Source organism: Triturus cristatus, chromosome 3_2, assembly GCF_964204655.1.
Source record: "Triturus cristatus chromosome 3_2, aTriCri1.1, whole genome shotgun sequence".
In the NCBI taxonomy this organism is placed as follows: Eukaryota; Metazoa; Chordata; class Amphibia; order Caudata; family Salamandridae; genus Triturus; species Triturus cristatus.
In genome coordinates this window covers 162488298-162510539 of record NC_140584.1, presented here as the reverse complement: position 1 = coordinate 162510539, position 22242 = coordinate 162488298, and positions in this window count along the sequence as shown.

Genomic DNA, 22242 nt, shown 5'->3' with positions numbered 1-22242 from the left:
GGGAAAGTATCACACCCCACCACTTTCATAGATCTTTTCTCTCATATAATTGTTATGAGTTTAGCTCTGACCCATTTCTGGAAATATTTGTCCTGCCCCATTGCTAAGAGCAGGACTGGCTGCAGGGTGGTGCGGCCAGTGCAGCCGCGCCTGGCGTTGACTTTTGGTGGGAGGCACTGTGCTTAAAAATAATTTTTGGGTTAAAAGCACATGAACTTCCTTGTGCATCAGCTGGTTTTCAGACAACAATAAAAATGTCAAGATAACTCTTGTGATTAATGTTCCTACTTGCGAGAGTTTGGAATTTTGTCTAGTGGCAGTTTTGACTCATCGTAAAGTAGTGCGGAAGGTTAATATGCCTGCTGCAAAGAACGTGTACCATGCAGATCACTCTCTGCAGATAAGATTCCAGACACTGCCCAACCTATTCCACAGCAGCTCAAGCTGCAGCAGCCCAGGCAGAGACACACGACGGGGTGAGGGGGGATAGGTGGGGTCCAAAGCCCTTTTCGCCCGATGGGCGCTCCGCACCTGCACACTATGCACATCTTCCTTTCACTCGTAAACCACCAAGATGGGGTGAAAGAGCCCGGGTTAATGGAGACTCGCAGCACCCTTTAATAGGGGGGACTGCTGGGCATTGCCCTGTGAAAGAGATAGGCAAAAAGGCCAGTCCTGTCACTTTGAATGGTGCTGCCATCACCACCATTCCAACCTGGCCTGGTTTAGAGAGGGCAGTGACCAATTACTCAAGGAGGGATGCCCGTTGGGTGCCCCCAACCTCAGACCGCAGTTGTGGACCATCTAGCCATGTAAGAGTGAAGCACCTCAGTGAGCATGCATGAGTTTCGGGCTCACTGAGGACCAAGATGGGAATCAAAAACATACTGCAATTTACTGGAGAAAACAATAGACTACCAGGAACATTCCCGTCCCAGCACTGATGATGCATGGTAGAGAGACAATGGTGTAGGTGACAGCACGAACTGAATAGTTGGAAGGGTTTTAAGAGGTAATATTAGTTGATGTGGTGTCAATGGAAGTAAGTGTATGCTGTGTGGTGTGTTGTTTGGGTCACCAGGTGACCCTGTGTCACCAGCAGACATGGGCAAAGTGGGTTCTAGCCCATAGTTCCAGCCTTTCTGGGGGTCCCCTGATAGATCTGTCTCTATTCGCCACATAGTCCTGCTCTGATGACTTTGAATGATGTTTGAAACATCGAATATTTTAAATACTATTTTCCTTTATTTTTAATGCAGGTAACATGTGGGAGTCTATTACAGACATTTTGAAGAGCAATGTTGTGTTTATGTTTTTCAACACCATGCAACATCCATAAAAAAGTTCCTTTTAGATTGTTCTGCTTGGGTCTTCGGATCAGATAGAACCCGCTCAACAGAGCCTCCCTGACCCAAACCAGAACGTTACCCCCTCCCTAGGGCCTATTTACACCTAAATAACCACATATATGTGTACCACCTAAGGACAGGGAATTCCTATTATATATATATATATATCAAGACCTCTTATAATGCAAGTGGCAGCCTCGCGGTTCTAAGTGGACCCAGGACTTCCTGCCCAGACGGCAGCCTCAGACAGGTGGCGGCCTCGCGGTCTCAAACAGACCCAGGACTTCCTACCCAGACGGCAGCTCCAGCCTCGCGGTCCCAAACGGACCCAGGACTTCCTGCCCAGACGGCAGCCTCAGACAAGTAGCAGCCTCGCGGTCCCAAACGGACCCAGGACTTCCTGCCCAGACGGCAGCCTTAGACAAGTAGCAGCCTCGTGGTCCCAAACGGACCCAGGACTTCCTGCCCAGACGGCAGCCTCAGACAAGTGGCAGCCTCGCGGTCTCAAACAGACCCAGGACTTCCTGCCCAGACGGCAGCTCCAGCCTCGCGGTCCCAAACGGACCCAGGACTTCCTGCCCAGACGGCAGCCTCAGACAAGTGGCAGCCTCGCGGTCTCAAACAGACCCAGGACTTCCTACCCAGCCGGCAGCCTTAGCACGAGCTCATCCTATTATTACCATGACATACGACAGGGGAATCAGTGTTACTATATATATATCAGATCACACAAAGACCGCTAGTTGAGCACAACCGGTTCTCCAGTTCGAGGGACTCCCTTCTCCCTTATCCAGTTACCACTTACCTGATCAGGGTTAGCATCTGTTCATTTCAAGTCACAACTGATTAGAAGAATAGGCTACCCTCTTATACAAGAACACGCAGCAAATGTTGATTCACTACAAACTATATACTTTATTTAGTTACTACATACACACTCACAAAACATAGTATATATATATATATCATAACCTGCAAAGAAAAGCGAAAGATTAAGTTGTACACTCTAGTAAAAAGGGGTCGACATCACCTTGGTCGTATGTAGCCTGCACTCAATGGTCATCTAGGTTCCCTTCTCGTCTGTGCCTCGGCTTCGCCTGGAAGTCACACCTCCGCAGTCACGGATCTACTCCCTTCTCTTTCTCCGAGTCACTGGGACCTCTTCCTCATCGGCTACTCTCTTCTCTTTGGAATATCTATTTCTTGGTCTTTCTTCACCTTCCAGTTCGTCATCTGTCTTCCCTGAAATAAGTAGTAGCTTTTCTGCTAACGGCCAGGTGCCGCTTACGGACTACAAGCAAGTGCCAGTATCTGCCTCAGACTTTCACTAATATGGAGGTGCATTCTCTCATGGAAAATTCCAGCCCGTAACCTACCGCCCACCGAATTCTTGTACCTCCCCGTGCCAAGGACACGTTCCCAGCCGGCCGGCCTGATGTAGTGTCTTCGGCATGAAGAAAAATACAATCCTTCGATAAGGGCCGGCCTGAACCGGTTCTCTCCAAGCGAATAACACCTCATAACTAAAACATCACCCTCGACCTAGAAGCTTCCCAAGCTGCCGGAGCAGAAAGAAAGATGGAGTCTCTCCCGTTTGAGGCCTACCAGGCCTGAATTTAGCACGGCTCCATGAAATACCCTCACTACAGGACAGGTTATCCCTAATACTAACGAATCTATCCCCTAGGCTATGTGTGTAAGCCCTGATCTATGGGGAAGAGCACCGGATCATGTCAAAGTGCCTAGTAAATAGGCTCCATTCACTACTCTAACCCTTAGACTTGGATGGAAAGAGACTGAAGTCACACTAGTCACCCGTTAACACAAGGAAAGGCCGGGAAAATCGAGCAGTACATAGATTAAAACAGGATCTCACATATGAGAAACACCAGTGGGTCTGCTGCTATTACACAATATGGAAAAAACACATCACTATCCCAAAATATTAAATTGAAACACATTTAGAATTTGGACCCACCTGTACAGTATCAGTGACCTGGCCAAATTTGGCATGATAAAGCTGAAATTGGATCATAAATCCAAAGCTGCTTTGAACAGAGCCCCTTAGACGATCGGCAGCTCCTCCGCTAAGGCGGAGGAGCGTCACCCCACTAGTTAAAATACCCCCAGTTAAAAATAAAAAGGTAATAAACATTAGCAACATTTTATTTTTCATTGGCTCTGCAAACCTCCGTCCCGAGCCTAATCTCAGGATGGGGACAGGGCCACTGCTGACTGGAAGCAGCAGAGAGGAGTGGTGGGCTGGGCACTTTAAAGTGTGCATGTCTCCTTGGCCAGCTGGCTTACAAAGGCCAGCCAGACATGCACACTCTAAACTTCTCAAGACCGAGCAAAGCCATCCAGTGCACTGATAGAGCCTGCTCCATCCAATCCTGGTGGTGCTCTCATACAGCATGTAGCGGTGCAAGCCCCGTGTCGCAATTACACACAAGGTAGGAGTAAAGGACACCACGCTATGTTCAGGTACTGGGCTACACCAAAGAGACCACGTGCGGTCTCGCCCACCTTTATTTATCCCCTCGGGCGAGCCCGCCTCGAGGGGTGTGGGGATGCGTGAATGAGTGCAACATTGTAGTGGAGAGCCCGAGTGGCTCTCTACATCCCTCCTTTGTTTTAGCTACACAACCCACACGTAATCCCCACTTTCAGAGAAGTCTACACATAGTCTCTTAGTCTCTGGCTGGGTGCCGGGTTAGGGCGCAACCCATACCGTGGGCACCTTGAGTACGCGTCCCGTATATTGTCCTGCACCAAAGTCCCTGACTCTGCCGCCCCACTGCCTGGACCCTCGGACCCCTTGCAGGCCTCCTCATCTGACTCCGCCGACGGTGCACCGACAGGAGGGGATGTCTGCCGGATGGGAGACGCTGGAGCCCCAGCCACAGCCCCGCCAAGGTCCTGCTCAGGATCTTCGGCCTCCGGGCCCGTCTCCGGCACCGCTTTGAAGCTGGACACATTTCTCGTGATGGTCTGCTGGCCTCGACGCGCTGTGACCATGGTCCCCTGCACCCCCGTCACTGTCCATTTCTCCGGTTCGTAGGGGGTCCGGAACTTCCAGCCGGGGTGTCGGTCTTTGATGACCACCCTGTCTCCAACCTTGAGCTCCGGGTCCTGGGCACGGCGTGCTTCACTCGCCTTCCGGTTTGTCACCTCTCTCCGAGCCTGGATGGCGGCTCCGTCTCGTTCGCGGGGGTCCAAACAGGATCCGTGGGGATGCTATCCCTCTGGGCTCTTTTGAACAGGAGGTGCGCGGGCGCGCATTTCGTGGTGCTATGGGGGGTCTGGCGGTATACTCCAAAGAACTGATTTAGGGCTGCCTCGGGGTCCTCCCCTGCTTCCACGGCGATCCGCAGAGCCCGGTTTAGTGTCCTCATCATCCGTTCCACCTCCCCATTAGCTTGCGGCCATAGGGGTGTGATTTTCCTATGTCGGATGGCTTGACTCGTCAGATACTCCTGAAACTCCCGCCCCTGAAACGGGGGCCCATTGTCCGATTTGATTTCCTCGGGCAGTCCCAGCGTTGCAAACACCCGATCTAGGGCTTTCTTGACATGCGGGAATGCGGTGGATGCAATGACTTCCACTATTGGAAACTTTGAAAAGGAGTCAATCAGGACCAGCATTTGTCGTCCATCCGGAAAACGTCCAAAATCTATGCTGAGATGTGTCCATGGCAGCGTACTTGCGTCCTCGGTGATCAACCGGGCGGGCGCTGGATCCCCTCCCGTGATGGTGCAGGCATGGCAAAGCCTGACCAGCTCGTCGACCTTGTTGTCCATCGCTGGGAACCACACCTTGTCACGGAGTCGTGCCTTCGTCTTGGCCGTGCCCTGGTGACCCACGTGCGCAAGAGCTAGAACCTTTTGCTGGAGGCTTTCTGGGATCACTATCAGCCATCCCCTCAGGATAACGTCTTTGTCCCCCACGCTGAGCTCACTCCGGATGTGCCATAGTTGCTGGCGCGCATGACTGACCTCCGGCCGCAGGGCTCGCGCCCCATCCAGAAAATGGGTCCATCCCTCGCGGTCCAGTGCCCTCCGGACGCGGGTAAGAGTGGGGTCTTCCCTTGTCGCTGCGCCGATTTCCTCCAGGGTCATTGCTTTCGGGCAAGCCCCCTGTGACACCATCCTCACGAACTCCTCGGTGGTGCCGGTGTCTTCTGGTACTCCTGCCTCAAGGCTGGGCTTCGGATGTCTGGACAGGTAGTCCGCCGGGTTGTGGGCCCCTGGTCGGTACACCACTTTGAACTGGTACCCCTGCAGCTGGATGGCCCACCTTTCGATCCTGGGCGGGGCGAGCCTCGCTGACCCCGCGAACAGGGAGAGTAGCGGCTTATGATCGATGACCACAGTGAAGTCCTGCCCGCAGAGATACAGATGGAAGTGCTGGCACGCCCATTTGATCGCCAGCGCCTCCCTCTCAATTTGAGCGTACCTTGTTTCCGTGTCCGTCAGTGCCTTACTGGCATACGCCACCGGTTTCCACACTTCGGAGCCGTGTTCCTGCAGGAGGACGGCCCCCAGGCCCACCGGGCTGGCGTCCACCACCACTTCCGTCTTCCGCCGTGGGTGGAAGTAGGCCATGACAGTCTTATCGAGTAGTCCTTCCTTGATTTCTTGGAACGCTTTGTGAGCCTCCGGGGTCCATTCCCATGGGCGATCTTGGCGCGTGAGGGCGTGCAGCGGTTCCGACATCGCGGCCAGTCGGGGAATGAACCGCCCACAGTATGTCGCCATTCCGAGGAAGCTTCGAACCTCTGTTGGGCTCCGGGGGGTGGGCGCCGCTCTGATGGCCTCTGCTTTCTTCGGGTCCACCAGCAGTCCGTCCCGTGTGAAAGTGTATCGGAAGAAATCCACCCGATCTTGATAGAACGAGCACTTGGCCTTGTGCAGGGTCAGCCCGCACTCCTCAGGCCTTCGGAGAGTGGCCCTCAGGTGAGCATGGTGTTCCTCCAGGGTGGTGGAGTAGACTAGAATGTCGTCACTAAGGTTGATCACCCCTTGTAGGCCCGACAGCGACTCTCGAATGGCGTTCTGGAAGACTTCCGCCGCGGAGGAGACGCCGAAACTTAGCCTCTTGTATCTGTGAAGGCCCACATGTGTTGAGAAGGTCGTTATATAGCGGCTGCTGTGATCTAGTTCCAGCTGGTGGTATCCTGCATTGAGATCCAGCTTCGAGAACCACTTGGCCCCGTTGAGATCTGCCACTATGTCGTCCATGGTGGGGGTGATGTGTCTTTCCCTTTTCACCGCGGTGTTGGGCAACCGCATGTCGACACACAGCCGAATAGCTCCGGGCTGCTTGGGCTTGGGCGCCACGACCAGCGGAGACACCCAGGGCGTGGGGCCGGACACCTTCTCGATGACGTCCAGCTCCTCGAGCTTCCACAGTTCTTCCTCCACCTGGGGACGCAAGTTGAACGGCACCCTCCTGTGTCGCAGGGCTACCGGCCTCACGGTCGGGTCGATGTGCAGTTTGAACCGTTTTCCTTTCAGCTTGCCCAGGCCGGTGAAGAGGGCTGGGAACTCTTGAAGTATGTCCTCCGCGTGAGAGTCATGAACTTGATTCGCAAAGAAGACCAGGCCCAGGTCTTCGGCAGTGTGACAACTGAGCAGCGTCCCCTTTTTGCCGTCCGTGACATAGAACTGCGTCTGTGTGGAGTATCCTCCGCTGGCAACGGTGGTGGTCATGACGCCCCGTAGCAGGAGGGGATCCGTCCCTCCGTACGTGTAGATTCGCGCCTTTGACGACGCCAGCGGGGGTCTAGGGGATAAACGGTCGTATTGGTCCGAGTCCATGACGTTAACGGACGCTCCGGTGTCAATGAGGGCTTGGATCTCTGCACAGCCCACGGAGACTGAGCACATGGGCGGTGGCCTCCTCCGGGAGCTGGTCCTGCTGACGAACGAGACCACGAAGACTTCGTCCTCTTCGTCCTTGTACACCGGGTGAGGCGTCCGGTGGTGAGGTCCATCGCTCGGTGGAGGTTCTTCATGTTCGATCTGGCGCACTTGGTGTTGTCCGAACTTCGGCCTCGCGGATTGCTGCCTGAACCGTCCGCCGCGGCACACTCGGGCGTAGTGGTTCATCCTCCCACAGCGAGAGCACGTCTTGCCCTTTGCGCCGCAGACAGCCGTCGCCGGGTGATCCTCGCTGCAGTATCCACACAGGCCTGCCGTCGCGGGCTTGGGTGTTGAACGAGACGCCGGCGGCCGCCTTTGTATCGCCTCTACCCTCTCCTCCTTGATGGGCACGCTCTTCGGCCCCGGGCCTGCCATGACGGGAGTGTGGAGCGCGGCTTCCAATTCTTCCGCCCGGACGTCAGAGAGCTCATGGGACCGGGCCAAGATGAGAATGTCGTCGAGCGAGATCCCTGGCTGCCGAAGGATCAGCTTCCGGAGGAGCTTGGAGCGACATCCCAGGATGATTTGATCCCGTATTTCAGCCCTTTGATCTGTGAACGGGCACGTGCTCACCAGCCGGCGCAGCCGCGCGTAGAACATGTCTACTGATTCTGCGTCCATCTGACACGCTCTCCTGAACTTGAATTTTTCGAAGTCCGGGTTCAATTGAGGGTCAAAATGCTTGTTCAGCGCCGCGACCGCGGCGTCGTAGTCATCATCGCCCCCAGTGTTAGGGAGGGTCTCAAACAGATCGTAAATTTCCGCTCCACCATAGTAGATCAGCAGCGACCTCTTCACCGCCCCATCCGTCTCTCGGGTCCCTCGGAAGTAGTGGTTCAGGCGACCTACCCATGCTTTCCAGCGCGGGGCTGCGGTAGCCGGGTCTGATGCTTCGCTGAAGGGGGGTAGAGGTGCGACCGCTGTGTGAGAGACCACCGCAGGCGGCGGAGGAGCGGTGACCACGGCCGCGGCAGGGCCGCCTCCTTGCGATGCGCCTGCACTGGTCGTCGGTGGCGTGGACATGCTGGTCGTGGTGTAACCTGCGTGCCACGTGCGCAGTAGTCTGGCCCTGAAGGGACGTGTGCCCCCTCCGCGTCTTGGCTGGAGTGTCCGTAGGGCAGAGTGAAGACTCTGCCAGATGGATCCTCTCAGTGTTAATTGGAGTGATGGCTGACTGTTTCTTTATGTACTTGTGTCAGTGAGACCAAAATTCCCCTCAATAGCTTGCTGCCAGGGTGCAGGTGTGGAGATGGAGGAGCCAATGCTTGTTGGCTGTGGTCTGTGTCTTCTCGCCTTGCTGCTGACGAGCTCCCCACCTCCTAGGGAGACTCCGCGCTGCAGCGCGCAGCCACACGCAGCGCTGACGTCCAAAATCCGAGCAGGCAGCGCGACGGGCAGCCGGCTGAGGCCCCCTCCTCCGGAATGCGATGTCTTCGAGCGCAGGAGGCGCGCGACTGCCGTCACTCACCCGGCCAGCTACACGAGGACACCAACAGCACCGGGCGAGCGATCCAGCATGCGGGTGGGCTCCGCCGACGGTGGGCCCCAGGCAGAGGCGTGCCACCTCCCACACGACTCGGGCAGCAGCAGAGGGAGCCGCGAGGAGAGGGCGTGACTCGCGCAGACGGGCACCTCGCGGTCCAGGAGTGGCGTCGCACGCACGGGCACGACCGCCCTCGTCGCCAATGTAGCGGTGCAAGCCCCGTGTCGCAGTTACACACAAGGTAGGAGTAAAGGACACCACGCTATGTTCAGGTACTGGGCTACACCAAAGAGACCACGTGCGGTCTCGCCCACCTTTATTTATCCCCTCGGGCGAGCCCGCCTCGAGGGGTGTGGAGATGCGTGAATGAGTGCAACATTGTAGTGAAGAGCCCGAGTGGCTCTCTACACAGCATGAGAGCAGCGCCAGGATTGGTTAGTGGACATGGCTGGGGTTCGAAGGAGGAGAGAAGAACACCGAAGCGAGGACGGAGGTAAGTGACTTTTATTTGCTGTATTTTAATGTATTTTATATCTGTATGTATCCCTAAATCACCGACATGCATTACATTACCGTTTTAAAGTTAAACATGTTAACTTCAAAACGATAAAGTAATGTATGTCGGCATGAAGTTAATGTAGTTTACTGTTTTGCCTGCCCCACCACTCGCCACCGCAGACAGCTGTACTGCCTGAGACTATTTCTGGCCCAGGGCCCCAAAATCTTTCAGATGTCTCTGGTCACCAGGGGACCTTGTGTTCATCCTTGGATGTAATTTAACACGAGTGCATTTTGGAAAATATAAGGTTGGTTCCGCTCAACTGTTTAACTTTGTAAACACACGTTAAAACAATACGTTTCGAAAAGGGGAAAAAAAAACAATAAAGCATGCAACTTGAAAGTGGTGCCCTGGTGACTATGAATCATCTAGGGACCCCACTTGTGGCCGAAGTTGGTGGGATATGGTTTTCGGTGTACATTTGTGAGGGCGGTGGCCCTTACTGCTCTGTGGGTACGTGAAGCTGCCACCGCTGTTGCTCGTCATTTAAATGCCAGTTCTCTGTGTTAGTGCAGAAGCAAAAACCTTTTCATTCGAGAAAACACAAAACTATTGGCTTTGTCAATGTTCCTTGAATTAGGAAAAACAAACAAGCTTTTCACCGAGTACGTTTCCGCGATATTGTGTAGAATTCAGACTGCAAACCATCCCCGATTGCTGTCGTAAATGTGGTACATCGTGACGTGTGTTAATATATTAGGTCTAAGGTCGTCATGCTCCAAAACCAAGCCATATTAGCACATACAAAAAAAATATGGGTTTCCCCCACCGGCTACACCGCACTTTCGCCCTTAGTATGTTGCCATGAAAGTAATTTACTGAAAATATTTTAGAGTTGCGCAATGGCCTGTATCCCCATTTCCTAGTTGACTGCAGACAGCACGGCCTGAATCCGAATACACGGGCCGGAAAATGCAGTGCGGCGGCGACGTGAAGCTGAAACCGCATTAAAGAGCAGTAGCCTGGCAGGGCTGGGCTCCGGCGGACTGGAGTGGGGACGGCTTCAACACGGCTCCGCGGACCCCATCTCAAATCACAGCACCTGACACCTGCACACGTCAGTCCCCTAAATATAGAAATGCTTCCAGGCAGAGGGGGTGGGGTCGGGGGGATGAAGGAGGCACGGGGTCGGTAAGGAGCTAGGGAGGAAGAAGCAGTGGCAGAAGAGAATTTTAGCGGAGCACACATTGGGTCAGTCTTTCAATGACAATCTGCTTAGACCTAATGTATATATACATATATGTATGTGTGTGTTTAAATATATATATTATAATATTACAATTATAATATATATATTGTGATTTGATATATATTTGTATATGTACACACACATATATATACATATATACAGGGCTTTAAGTGGGATGAAAACACTGAGGGGTCTCTCAAAGGGGCGTGGCCAATGTAATTAAGGGCGTGGCTTAAAAACACATAGGCTAACAGAGTGCCGTCCAACTTGTATTTTGCTGTTTCTGTCATTGCATCCAGATATATGATACTAAAAGTAACATCATACCTACAACAAGTCAGGACTATTGGCTTTGTCAATGGGTTTTAGTTGCATAAGATAAATAAGCAGCAACTATGGCTTGTATATAATATTGAAAAAGCTTCCACTTGTAGCCCTGGTGACAATGTTGCTGCTCCTGAGTTTCAAAAAGAGAAGGGAAATTCAGAGATAAAATGACTCTCTTCAAAGGATTTCCCTGCCCCTACAACGCTTAGCTGGCATGACGTCATGCCATAACTTCTTCACTAGTGAGAAGTTAAGCAGCGTGAGCACGAGCACATGATGTGCCTGCTGTCACTGCAGTCCGGAAAAAAATGGACTGCCAGGGCACAAAACAGAGCCCGATAGAGACCCGTTTCGAGGCCCCCTTTAAAAAACTGCCGGTGCTCAGCACCGGTGAGACCCGGCCCACTTAAAGCCCTGCATATATATATGAAAACACTGAACAGTGCAGCGCACTGTAAACGCCAATCCCCTTCCTCTTGTGATGGCGGTCCGCGGCGAGGAGGCGATCCTCTCACATTCATCAACGCCTTCTCACCTCGTATTCTGTGCAAAGCAGCAGCGGACACGAAATTGCTTCCAAAACGATATTTATTTAACGTGCAAGCAGACCAACTCGACGCGTTTCGGGATACACTCCCTTGTTATATATATATTAAATCACAAAAAGCTCAATATGTTGACCAACATCTAGCTTCCTGGCAAATTTGGTGTACTTCATTTTAGCAGTTTTTCTTTAGCCTTGTCTAAAGATGGATATGGAAAATGCATGAGGATTTTATGTTAGGGAACCCTATTTTTTTCCTGGCCCCCCGCTTGAAAGATCACCCAAAAAATGTCTAGGAAGGAGCTGAGGTGAATTAACTATTTGTTTTTAAAGTTTTGTGAAGATTCTTCAAACAGGGCCAAGTTGTTAGCAAACCAAAAACACTCTATATATAAGTTTGAAAAAGGCTGGGGAGCCAGCCGAAACGCGTTATGTGCGGCAACACTGATGACAATTTTTTATTTTTATTTGCTATCCTGCGATGTTTTGGAGTTTGTCCAAAGGAAGGTGGGACAGACCTGTGTCATGTGTATATACATGTGTGTACATATATATATATATGTATATATATATATCAAACAAACCGTCCTTACGGGGGGAGCTCAGTAGCTGGTGCCGGCGGTGAGGTAAGGACAAACCTCACAATTAGTATCAGAAACAAAGTTTTGAAAATCAAACCCCGCACTCTTCCTGGATTTTAAAACGAGTTTAATGACCTTCTCGCCACCTACGCGTTTCAAACTTAGACAGTTCTTGGTCACGGTAGTTACATAAGTCCTTTGTTTGTTTCAGCTATTTATACCAAAATTCCATGTAGCCAACAATGAGGCATTATGGGCATGGTAGTTCATTACACTAATCATGCACAATTACGTGCAATTCAAATCATGCTGATTACGCTGAATCGGCATGCGCACCACATTATCGGCATATTTGAGACGTTATTATTCCTAGTTTAGTTACGAGAAGCCCAATGAGAGTGATTAGGATGTTTACACTCTAACGCTTTACATGAATCTATGCGTTTGATCGGGTTTGTGCACATGCGAGTCACTCACAAATGTCTAGAATAATAGACTTAGTGTCCGAAAATTTCGGCTGAGTGCCATATGTGCATCTGTGTGCCAATATGTGACGCCATGACGAGCAGCAGATCAGACAATGAATAGAGAACATTCTTTTGACTACCAATACTATGATCATAAAGTAATCAATTCGTACTTTCATACTTTCAATAACAATGATTCAGACGTGTAGCAGTCAAACATGTCTGGGGAATGTTAGGGTTAATATGTGCTCACAGTTCGATTAAGTATTTTTACAAGTGTACATATAGCTCCTCATCTCCATTCAACCCCAAAGGGGTCCGTGTCTTGAAGCAAATTTTTAATTTAGACTCCAAGCGTCAGAATTTTTGAATTCTGTTTCCTCCTCTTTCATGTTCCACGATGGAGGCTATGCCTGAGTATCTGATGTCTCTCCAAGTTTTTCCAATGTGGCTCTGTAGGTGCTTTGTCATGGCATAAGTTGTATCTCCATTCTGAATAGCCCGTATATGTTCTAATATGCACTTTTTCAATGGGCAAATGGTTGAGCCTATGTATCGTTTGCCACAGAAACATTCAATCAGATAAATTACAAATTGTGTTTCACATGTAATTGTATTCTGAATTTCAAATGTTCGGCCGTGTGAGTCTTCAATGGTTTTAAGGTTTTTACCTATTTTGAACGCTTTGCATGTCATGCATTTAGTAAATACCTGTTGTCGTTTTTCAAGCCACGTTTTAGTTCTTTTATTTTCAAAGTGACTGTTGACCAGTGTGTCACGGAGTGATGGTGCCTTCCTAAATGAAATCAGCGGTTGGTTTCCTATTGTAGGTCCAATGTCTGGATCTTTCTTTATCACATTCCAGTACTTCATCAAAATTTTCCGAATTTGAAAACTTTCCTTGGAATATGTTAGAATTAGCCGTGGTGTTTCATCAGTTATTATTGCATCCTCATCCTTGTTTTTGATTTTTGCAGTGAGGGTTTGAGCTCTCATTTTCTGTCTGGCTTTATTCTCTCCACGCAAGATGTCACCATGTTTATATCCGCATGCTGTGAAGCGTCTTTTTGTATCCAGGAACTTTTTCTCCATCTCTTCTGGCTCAGAGCAGTTTCTTTTCATCCGTAGGAATTCTCCATACGGGATACTTTGTTTCAATGATCGCGGATGGAAGCTTGTTCCATAAAGGACACTGTTCGTTTCTGACACTAAGTCAATTATTCTAGACATTTGCGAGTGACTCGCATGTGCACAAACCCGATCAAACGCATAGAGATGACATGCAAAGCGTGCAAAATAGGTAAAAACCTTAAAACCATTAAAGACTCACAAGGCCGAACATTTGAAATTCAGAATACAATTACATGTGAAACACAATTTGTAATTTATCTGATTGAATGTTTCTGTGGCAAACGATACGTAGGCTCAACCATTTGCCCATTGAAAAAACGCATATTAGAACATATACGCGCTATTCAGAATGGAGATACAACTTATGCCATGACAAAGCACCTACAGAGCCACATTGGAAAAACTTGGAGAGACATCAGATACTCAGGCATAGCCTCCATCGTGGAACATGAAAGAGGAGGAAACAGAATTCAAAAACTCAGACGCTTGGAGTCTAAATTAATAATTTGCTTCAAGACACGGACCCCTTTGGGGTTGAATGGAGATGAGGAGCTATATGTACACTTGTAAAAATACTTAATCGAACTGTGAACACATATTAACCCTAACATTCCCCAGACATGTTTGACTGCTACACATCTGAATCATTGTTATTGAAAGTATGAATGTACAAATTGATTACTTTATGATCATAGTATTGGTAGTCAAAAGAATGTTCTCTATTCATTGTCTGATCTGCTGCTCGTCATGGCGTCACATATTGGCACACAGATGTACATATGGCACTCAGCCGAAATTTTCTGACACTAAGTCTATTATTCTAGACATTTGCGAGAGACTCGCATGTGCACAAACCCGATCAAACGCATAGATTAATGTAAAGCGTTAGAGTGTAAACATCCTAATCACTCTCATTGGGCTTCTCGTAATTAAAATAGGAATAATAACGTCTCAAATATGCCGATAAAGTGGCGCGCATGCCGATTCAGCGTAATCAGCATGATTTGAATTGCGCATGATTAGTGTAATGAACTACCATGCCCATAATGCCTCATTGTTGGCTACATGGAATTTTGGTATAAATAGCTGAAACAAACAAAGGACTTATGTAACCACCGTGACCAAGAACTGTCTAAGTTCGAAACGCGTAGGTGGTGAGAAGGTCATTAAACTCGTTTTAAAATCCAGGAAGAGTGTGGCGTTTGATTTTCAAAACTTTGTTTCTGATATATAAATATATATATATATATATATATCAGTTATCCGATTATCCTCTGCAAATAATCACGCAGCACACCAAGGGATTCTTCAAAATGGGTCTCCTTTATTTCGACGAGACACTTATCTACGCGTTTCGATAGCTTGACGCTAGCTTGCTCACGACATAGTGTTTTCATTCTCGATTGTTTAAAAACATTTTAGACAGTAAGAAGTGACTACTCAGATTACATTCCACCTTCCTTTTTCTATATAAAAGGTGGTGCCATCTTGTAGTGGTTTCTCTAGTGTGTGTCATTTCGAGCAAGTGCTACAAAACGAACATTTTACAAATAGTTGTCTTTGTTTAACAAACCCTTTGAGTAATTAAATATATTTAAACTTAATTACTTCCTATAAAGTGCAAGTGCATATTATAACATTCAAGGGAAATCCAAAGCATAAGAATAAGGCGACATTCATATTCTTTTTTACCACAGCCTACGTTACCTTCACGTAACTGTTTTTCTTATAAACATATGGTTACAAAGTGCATGTGCTTATGTAAACAGATACTCATTCTAGAGTTGTTACAAGGTGCAAATGCTTATGTAAACAATTACTCATTTTCGAATTGATAAATTGCTAGTGCTTTAAGTAAACCTATTTTAACATTCTCATAAAATTTGGGATACTATTCTTCAGTACTAGATAAAAAAGTACTTCATCATAAAGTGCTTGTGCATTTTCTTTAAAAATAAAGAAAAGAAATAACACCAATCTTTCCATAACAAGATACATGTCCGCCTTATCCTAAAAAACAACAACTTCTTTTTAAACTACTTGTATTGCTCCTTTATTTGTGTCCCTTTCTTGACTTACTTTTAAAATATATTAAAAAAAAAAGGATTTTTTCTTTAAAACAAAAAATGAGAAAAAACTGTGTTATTAGCACTTCATTATTTAGACAATGACTTATTTTTACTCCCAGGAACACTAAATTCTTATTTTTATTTATACTTACTTCTCTTAAAGGCAAGTGAGCAGATCCTCATCAACATTCAAACCAGGTCATCAAACCCGTTTTAAAATCCAGGAAGAGTGCGGCGTTTGATTTTCAAAACTTTGTTTCTGATATACATATATATATATATATATATATATATATATATATATATATATATATATATATATTGTGCTACACAGTGGAGTACGGTAGAGGGGCAAAGACTGTTGTTAAGAGGAGTATATGGTTGTTGATCGGAGCACAGTGGCGTGGTGCAGAGTGTAGTTGAGTAGAGTGGAGAGGCGTACAGCACAATAGTTGGGGAGAGGATGTGGTCCGTCGGCTAGACTGCCGACTTTGGTGCTTGAAACCATGGTTCGAGCCTCGGGGTCGCGTCCACATCCTGTGATTCTGGGCAAATCACTTAATCTCCCCGTGCCTGAATGTGTAACGTAACGAGTGCTCATGTAAAGCGCTCCAATACCTTCGTGTCGAGTTCGCGCTATATAAATCTGCAAAAAAAAAAATAGTTATGGACATGACTACAGGGCCCGGAAGGGAACCGTTTCAATGTCCATTGCTCATATATAAATAAATACAAAGTATGGTTTAAAAAGATCACATACCTGAAAACAGAGCAGCAGTACACATTTTATAAAGTAAAATAAGGAAAACAGCAAAAATGGATCACATTAAACGTTTTCCACTCTACACATCAACCAGGTATTGCAGTACCTCCAGGAATGGTGCACTTTCCCACCCGAGAAAAACTATGTTGTTGAAAGAAAGTCAAGAAAACAAATGTAGCGCTTCACTGGAAATTCTTTTAAGTGGTGCCAATTGTTGTGGGTGTGAATATCACCAATGTAGCCTGTTTGTGGCTAATCTGTTTTACTTTATTTCGTTTTTGATTTAGTTGTTGTATTTTTAACTTTTTTTTCTCTCTGTCCGACGCTGCACTTTGGAATAGAACAATATCAGAAAAAGACGACAGTTGTAGCTAAAGTGTTTCTTTCTTTTTTGGATCCATTTCACAGGGTCACAAATAAAGGAAAGGAGAGGAAAGAGAGGGTAAAAGCCTTTTGTTGAAGTCATGGTTTTCAGCAAGTGAGGAGGAGCGAGACAGAGACAGAAAGAGAGGAAATAAGAGGAAGAAAAGAACAAGCATTTACAATGCAATGGTCTCGGCATTGTTAAAGTTAGAGCTATTGGCATTGCTCATGACATTATTTTTGTTTATGTTTTTGTTTTTAAAACATTTAAAGAAACGGCATTGTTATTTACAATGTCAATAGCTTAATCACTCTCAAATGCGAGACCTATTGCATTTGCACCCACACACAGAGCCACACACACAAAGCCACCCACACACGAGGCACGCCTCATAGGCCTTCGGTAGGAAGTGGCGCGTTTCCTTCCTTAGGGAAAATAACGGAGTTGGACGATGGTAGCAAAATATATACTGACAATCTTACCTAAAATGTTAGTCTTAGTCGTTTAAGCAGTTGGTGGACCACCATCTTTCTCTGAGGTCAAGCAGAAATGCCTCGGCAAAACGCAGCGTCATTTTCGGATTCGGGGGCGTGTTTTTCTTTCTCTCCTCTTCCCATTGGCTGGAATGTTTACATTCCAGAGGAGAGAAAGAAACTAAAAAACACGCCCCCGAATCCAAAATAGACGGGGCTTAAATGTACAGACGCCCCTCTCTTCCAATGGCGGACCTCCGTTTAGGAAGCCAGCCAATGGAGAAGAGGGCTGGTTCAAGCCCCACAACTGAAAAACATTAAATCTCGCCAAGCGAGACTGCGCAAGCGCAGCCTTCGCTAGCCGAGACCTAGAAACAAATAGGGCTTTGACTGCCAGGTGATGTGATGAGACTTGGACCTTGTATCTGGTAACAACGCTCCTCATGTGCCACTACAAATAAACCTCCCGAGTAGCTGCAAGGCTTGTCAGGTGCTCCACCCCTCCCCCCCAAAATAAAACCTCATATGCCATCCAAGACAAATCACTGTCCCGAATATACTCCACAACTGAGCCAAGTACAACACAAAGTACAATAGTGTGATACCATTCCTCAACATGTCTACAGGTGGCACAATGCCTACAGGCTACATCCAGAGCAACGTATGCCTTGTTAAAATAAAGGTACCCCGAATAACCCCCTGTGCCTCTCGAAAGATAGGCCAGAGCTTGCCAGGTGATGCCCTGCTGCCTACCCCAGTGGTCTCACAATGAGCTCAGGTAAGATCCCTGAGCACACATCAGCTGCCTCTCTGGGGATACCGACCCTTCGACCCCCCTGTGACGCCTACAGGGTTCTCGGGCGAGACTGTATTTTTCCATATATAACGTCCAAAGTGCATCAGGTAACACAGGAAAGGTCCCCCAGGTGATTGCACAATGCACACAGGTGACTCCCAGGCACCTGCGTGATAGTCTATGCGTTTTACCGCAGACGCCTCCCGGGAACATCTCAGTTAACTCCGGCTACCTCGACCGATAGTTCCACTTAGGTGACACCCCCAGAGGCCTCCCAGGTGATACACAGACACCGCCCCAGGTGAGACCACAACGCTTCATTGCGACACAATGGAGCCGCCTACACTCCACCACCGGCTGAAGCCGCCAGACGCGGGACTTCCTCCTCCACCACCAGACAGAAGACCTTAAAATATATTTACCTCAGCTTTGCTTTCGACTCCAACCGACTTCTATAGATGGAAGGACTCGACTTTAATAAACGAAAGCAGGGAGAGGCAATCAGAACGTCAGTTCAGTGTGATTGACAGGTAAAGGGCCGGCACTGGGCGGAGCTTAGTTGCCGCACCGCCCCCTGCACCCAGTGATTGGTTAAGAGGAAAAATACAACCCACACTGGGAAAACACAGCTTGTCAGCCCCGGAAAAGTACGCTCCTGTTGTTCCGAGAGATAGTGCCCGGAAGTGATTCACCAGCAGTATGTTATTGCAACGATTCCCTAACTGCGGTCATAACCATACAATTTATTTTTACTAGAAAGCGCAGTTGGCAGGTTTTGTAATCCAGTTTTTCAAATGGACGATAAAACAAGGGTACGAGTTATTGAAGCAGCTGCTGTTTCGGGACTTGACCAGACATGTTTAACGTGGGCTTTAAATTAATGATCGTCTCGTTTACAACCCGATGGTAGCAAAATATATACGGACAATCTTACCTAAAACGTTAGTCTTAGTCGTTTAAGCAGTTGGTGGACGGGGATGACGCCATGAACACCACCATCTTTCTCCGAGGTCAAGCAGAAATGCCTTGGAGAAACGCAGCGTCATTTTCGGATTCGGGGCGTGTTTTTCTTTCTCTCCTCTTCCCATTGGCTGGAATGTTTGCATTCAAGAGGAGAGAAAGAAACTAAAAAACAAGCACCGAATCCGAAAAAGACGGGGCTTAAATGGACAGACGCCCCTCTCCTCCAATGGCTGGCCTCCGTTTAGGAAGCCAGCCAATGGAGAAGAGGGCGGGTTCAAGCCCCACTACTGAAAAACGTTAAATCTCGCCAAGCGAGACTGCGCAAGCGCAGCCTTCGCTAGCCGAGACCAAAAAAGGGAGTGCGGAGCTGCTGCCAGCAGCAAAGCAGAAGTGAACACTGTAGAGTGGTGGGCGGTGTGAGATGAGTGTGGTGAGGGGGAGGGAGGTGGGGTTTATTATATTGAGAAGAAGGCCCCTACACCGTGGTGTTGCAGATAAATCCAGGCGATCGGTTAGATTTATTGTGAGTGGACTATAGACGTGCATTGTGACTAAACATATAAACATAAATAAAACATTCTTGCTTGTGGATTAAAACGTTTCTGCATCTTTTTTTCTGTTAATGAGTTACATGTACATTTTGCGGATAAAAACTGCGGTTACAGCTCCCGTTGCATTTGTTATCACGACCAGAGGCACAACTAGAGCCAAATGTCGGGGGGGGCTAAGAAAACATTTCGGGGGGGGGCTGAATCTTTAAGCAATAGGCAGAGTGGAGCTGCAGGGGCTCTTTTCGAAGGGGAAACAACAGCAAGTCCGCATTAACATGCAAATGGTCTTTTAAAGACCTGTGAGGTGCTCGGGTGTGGCTGTGTGTGTGCCCGGGAAGCTGTCTCATCCCGGGCTGCCACACACGACAGGGGGGCTGAAGCCCTTTGAGTCCAATGGGTGTTGCGCGCCTGATCACGACCCTGCCTTAAATTAAAAAAAAATCAAACGCTGTAGGCGAGGTGGGGTTAGGGTGGCAGAGGGCATGCGTCCTCATTTTTGAGGCGCTGTTAAAGCAGTGCCAACAACTCATTATTGTGTTTCAAAGCAAATTGAATACCACGTGTATGCATTATGAGGGTGTTCAGGGCTTCAAGCATGTGCAGAAGAGCAGGGAGCGTTAAGCAAGCAGGGTGTGGTAACAGGCATTACAGCTCATAGCAAAGGAAAACAGCTGATAAGGATCACATTAAACATTTTCCACTGTACATATCATCCAGGTATTGCAGTACTTCCAGGAATGGTGCACTTCCCCACCAAGGGAAAACGTTGTTCCAAGAAAGAGGAGAAAATGAATGTATTGCTTCGTTGGCAAACTCTGTAAAGTGGCGCTAATGTGTGTGTGGGACTCACTCCATCCGGGGGAAGTACATGTACCTGCTATACAATGTGTGCGGCATCCCGGTGAAAGGAAACAGGGCGCAGAGTCAACCATTACCCACCCATCCTTTAATGGTGGCTGCGGCAGCCCTCCTGTAGAGGACGGCAGCACCAGGCACATGAGCGAAAGGGAGGAGCTGGGATGTATGTTTCAGCTTTTGAAACTTTTTTTATATTATGCGCAACGGCAGAACAACATTTCAAATAAACCAACCTTGCAGCCCTTGCACATAAAATAATTTTTAAAAGTCTGAAATGGTCGACGGGCTGGAGGTGGTGGGGGGGACGATGAAAGCCGAAGGTAAACCACACCGAAGAGTTAACAGGAAATAAATAATAGAAAGCAGGAGGGAGGCGGAGAAGGCAGCTAGAGCCTGAAGAGAGGGTGCTTCGGGGAAGTGCTAGCTGTCATGCCTGCAACTCCACCTACGGCGAAGAAGTAATTAAGAAAAGAGTGCTGAGAAACTGAAAATAAAACGTACAAAGTAAACTCACATCTAACAGGGGCAGCCCTCATAGAAGGTTTTTCAGCAGTAGAAAAGGAGGGACTAAGGAGGGACTACTTACGACATTACCCCCCCAAAAAAAGCATTTTCAAAAGACAGTCAAAGGAGCCAATTAAAAACATGGATTGAACATGTGCGGAGCCTAAAACCCATATCCTGAGAACAACACATTTTGAAGAGACAGCGCACGTGCTGCCTAGGGGAGATCTAAAAAGCTATAGGTCTAGAAAATTTCAGAGATTCCTCAAACGGGTGCAAAGTTATTAATGGTGAAAAATCTGAGGAATTCCTATCTCTGTTAACACATACTATAACTACAGAGTGGCTACTATATATATATATGTGATCAAGGCTGTGTGTTCACAGCCGAAACGCGTCATGCTGACCGTGGAGATAATACATTAAGCATGTTATATTTTTTTTTGGCGCACTTTGTGGTCTGTACCTGTTCAACAATTGAAACACAGGTCTGTTGGGGAAAAAAAAAATATATATATATATAGATATATATTCACTAAAAAAACATAGGTTTCAGGCACGTTATACTTAGGAATTAGCATTTAAAAAACCTTAGAAATTCACTGAAAAAACCATAGGTTTCAGGTGCGTTATAGTTAAGTTGGACATTTCTCTCGTACAAAACCATTGAAATTCCCCCGTTATGGTTAGTTCAGCTAACTATAACTCGCGCGGCCGCAATGCACTGCTGATGACGTCACATATTACATCATTCATGACATGGTCAGTGACATCACTCATGACATCACTGATGACATCTCAAATGACATCACTGATGACATCATCCTTGTGATAGAGTGGCAGACCTCCTCTCACCATAATAGAACCTTTGATACACACACTCAAAAATAGAAACTAACATTTTCAAATGAATGGACATAGCAATACCACTTACAACACACCAATTCAGTAATTCCAAGATCTACACACATTTGTCAGAGGGTTTGAATATTGTCGACGTATCCTCTTCCCAATTTTTTACTGCAGGGGACATGAAATACAGAGGGAATCTCGGCAACCCAATAGAGGTTGCATAGTGCCGATCCACGGCAACATTACAGCAAATAATTGCTTTTGCAATGGTGATTTACCATGTCGTTTGTAGAGTGTTTGTGTTTATGTTTTTTAACACTTGCATCCAATATTGACACATATGCACTTAAGGGAAATGCATGAGTTGTGAATGTACGCATTGGGCGTCTTATGAATGGAGGACCCCATCAATGAGATATGGGAGGTAGTCCTATGCCGATTTTCGGCAATAATTTTTAACATGATAATAATGAAATCAACAATGAAATCATTAAT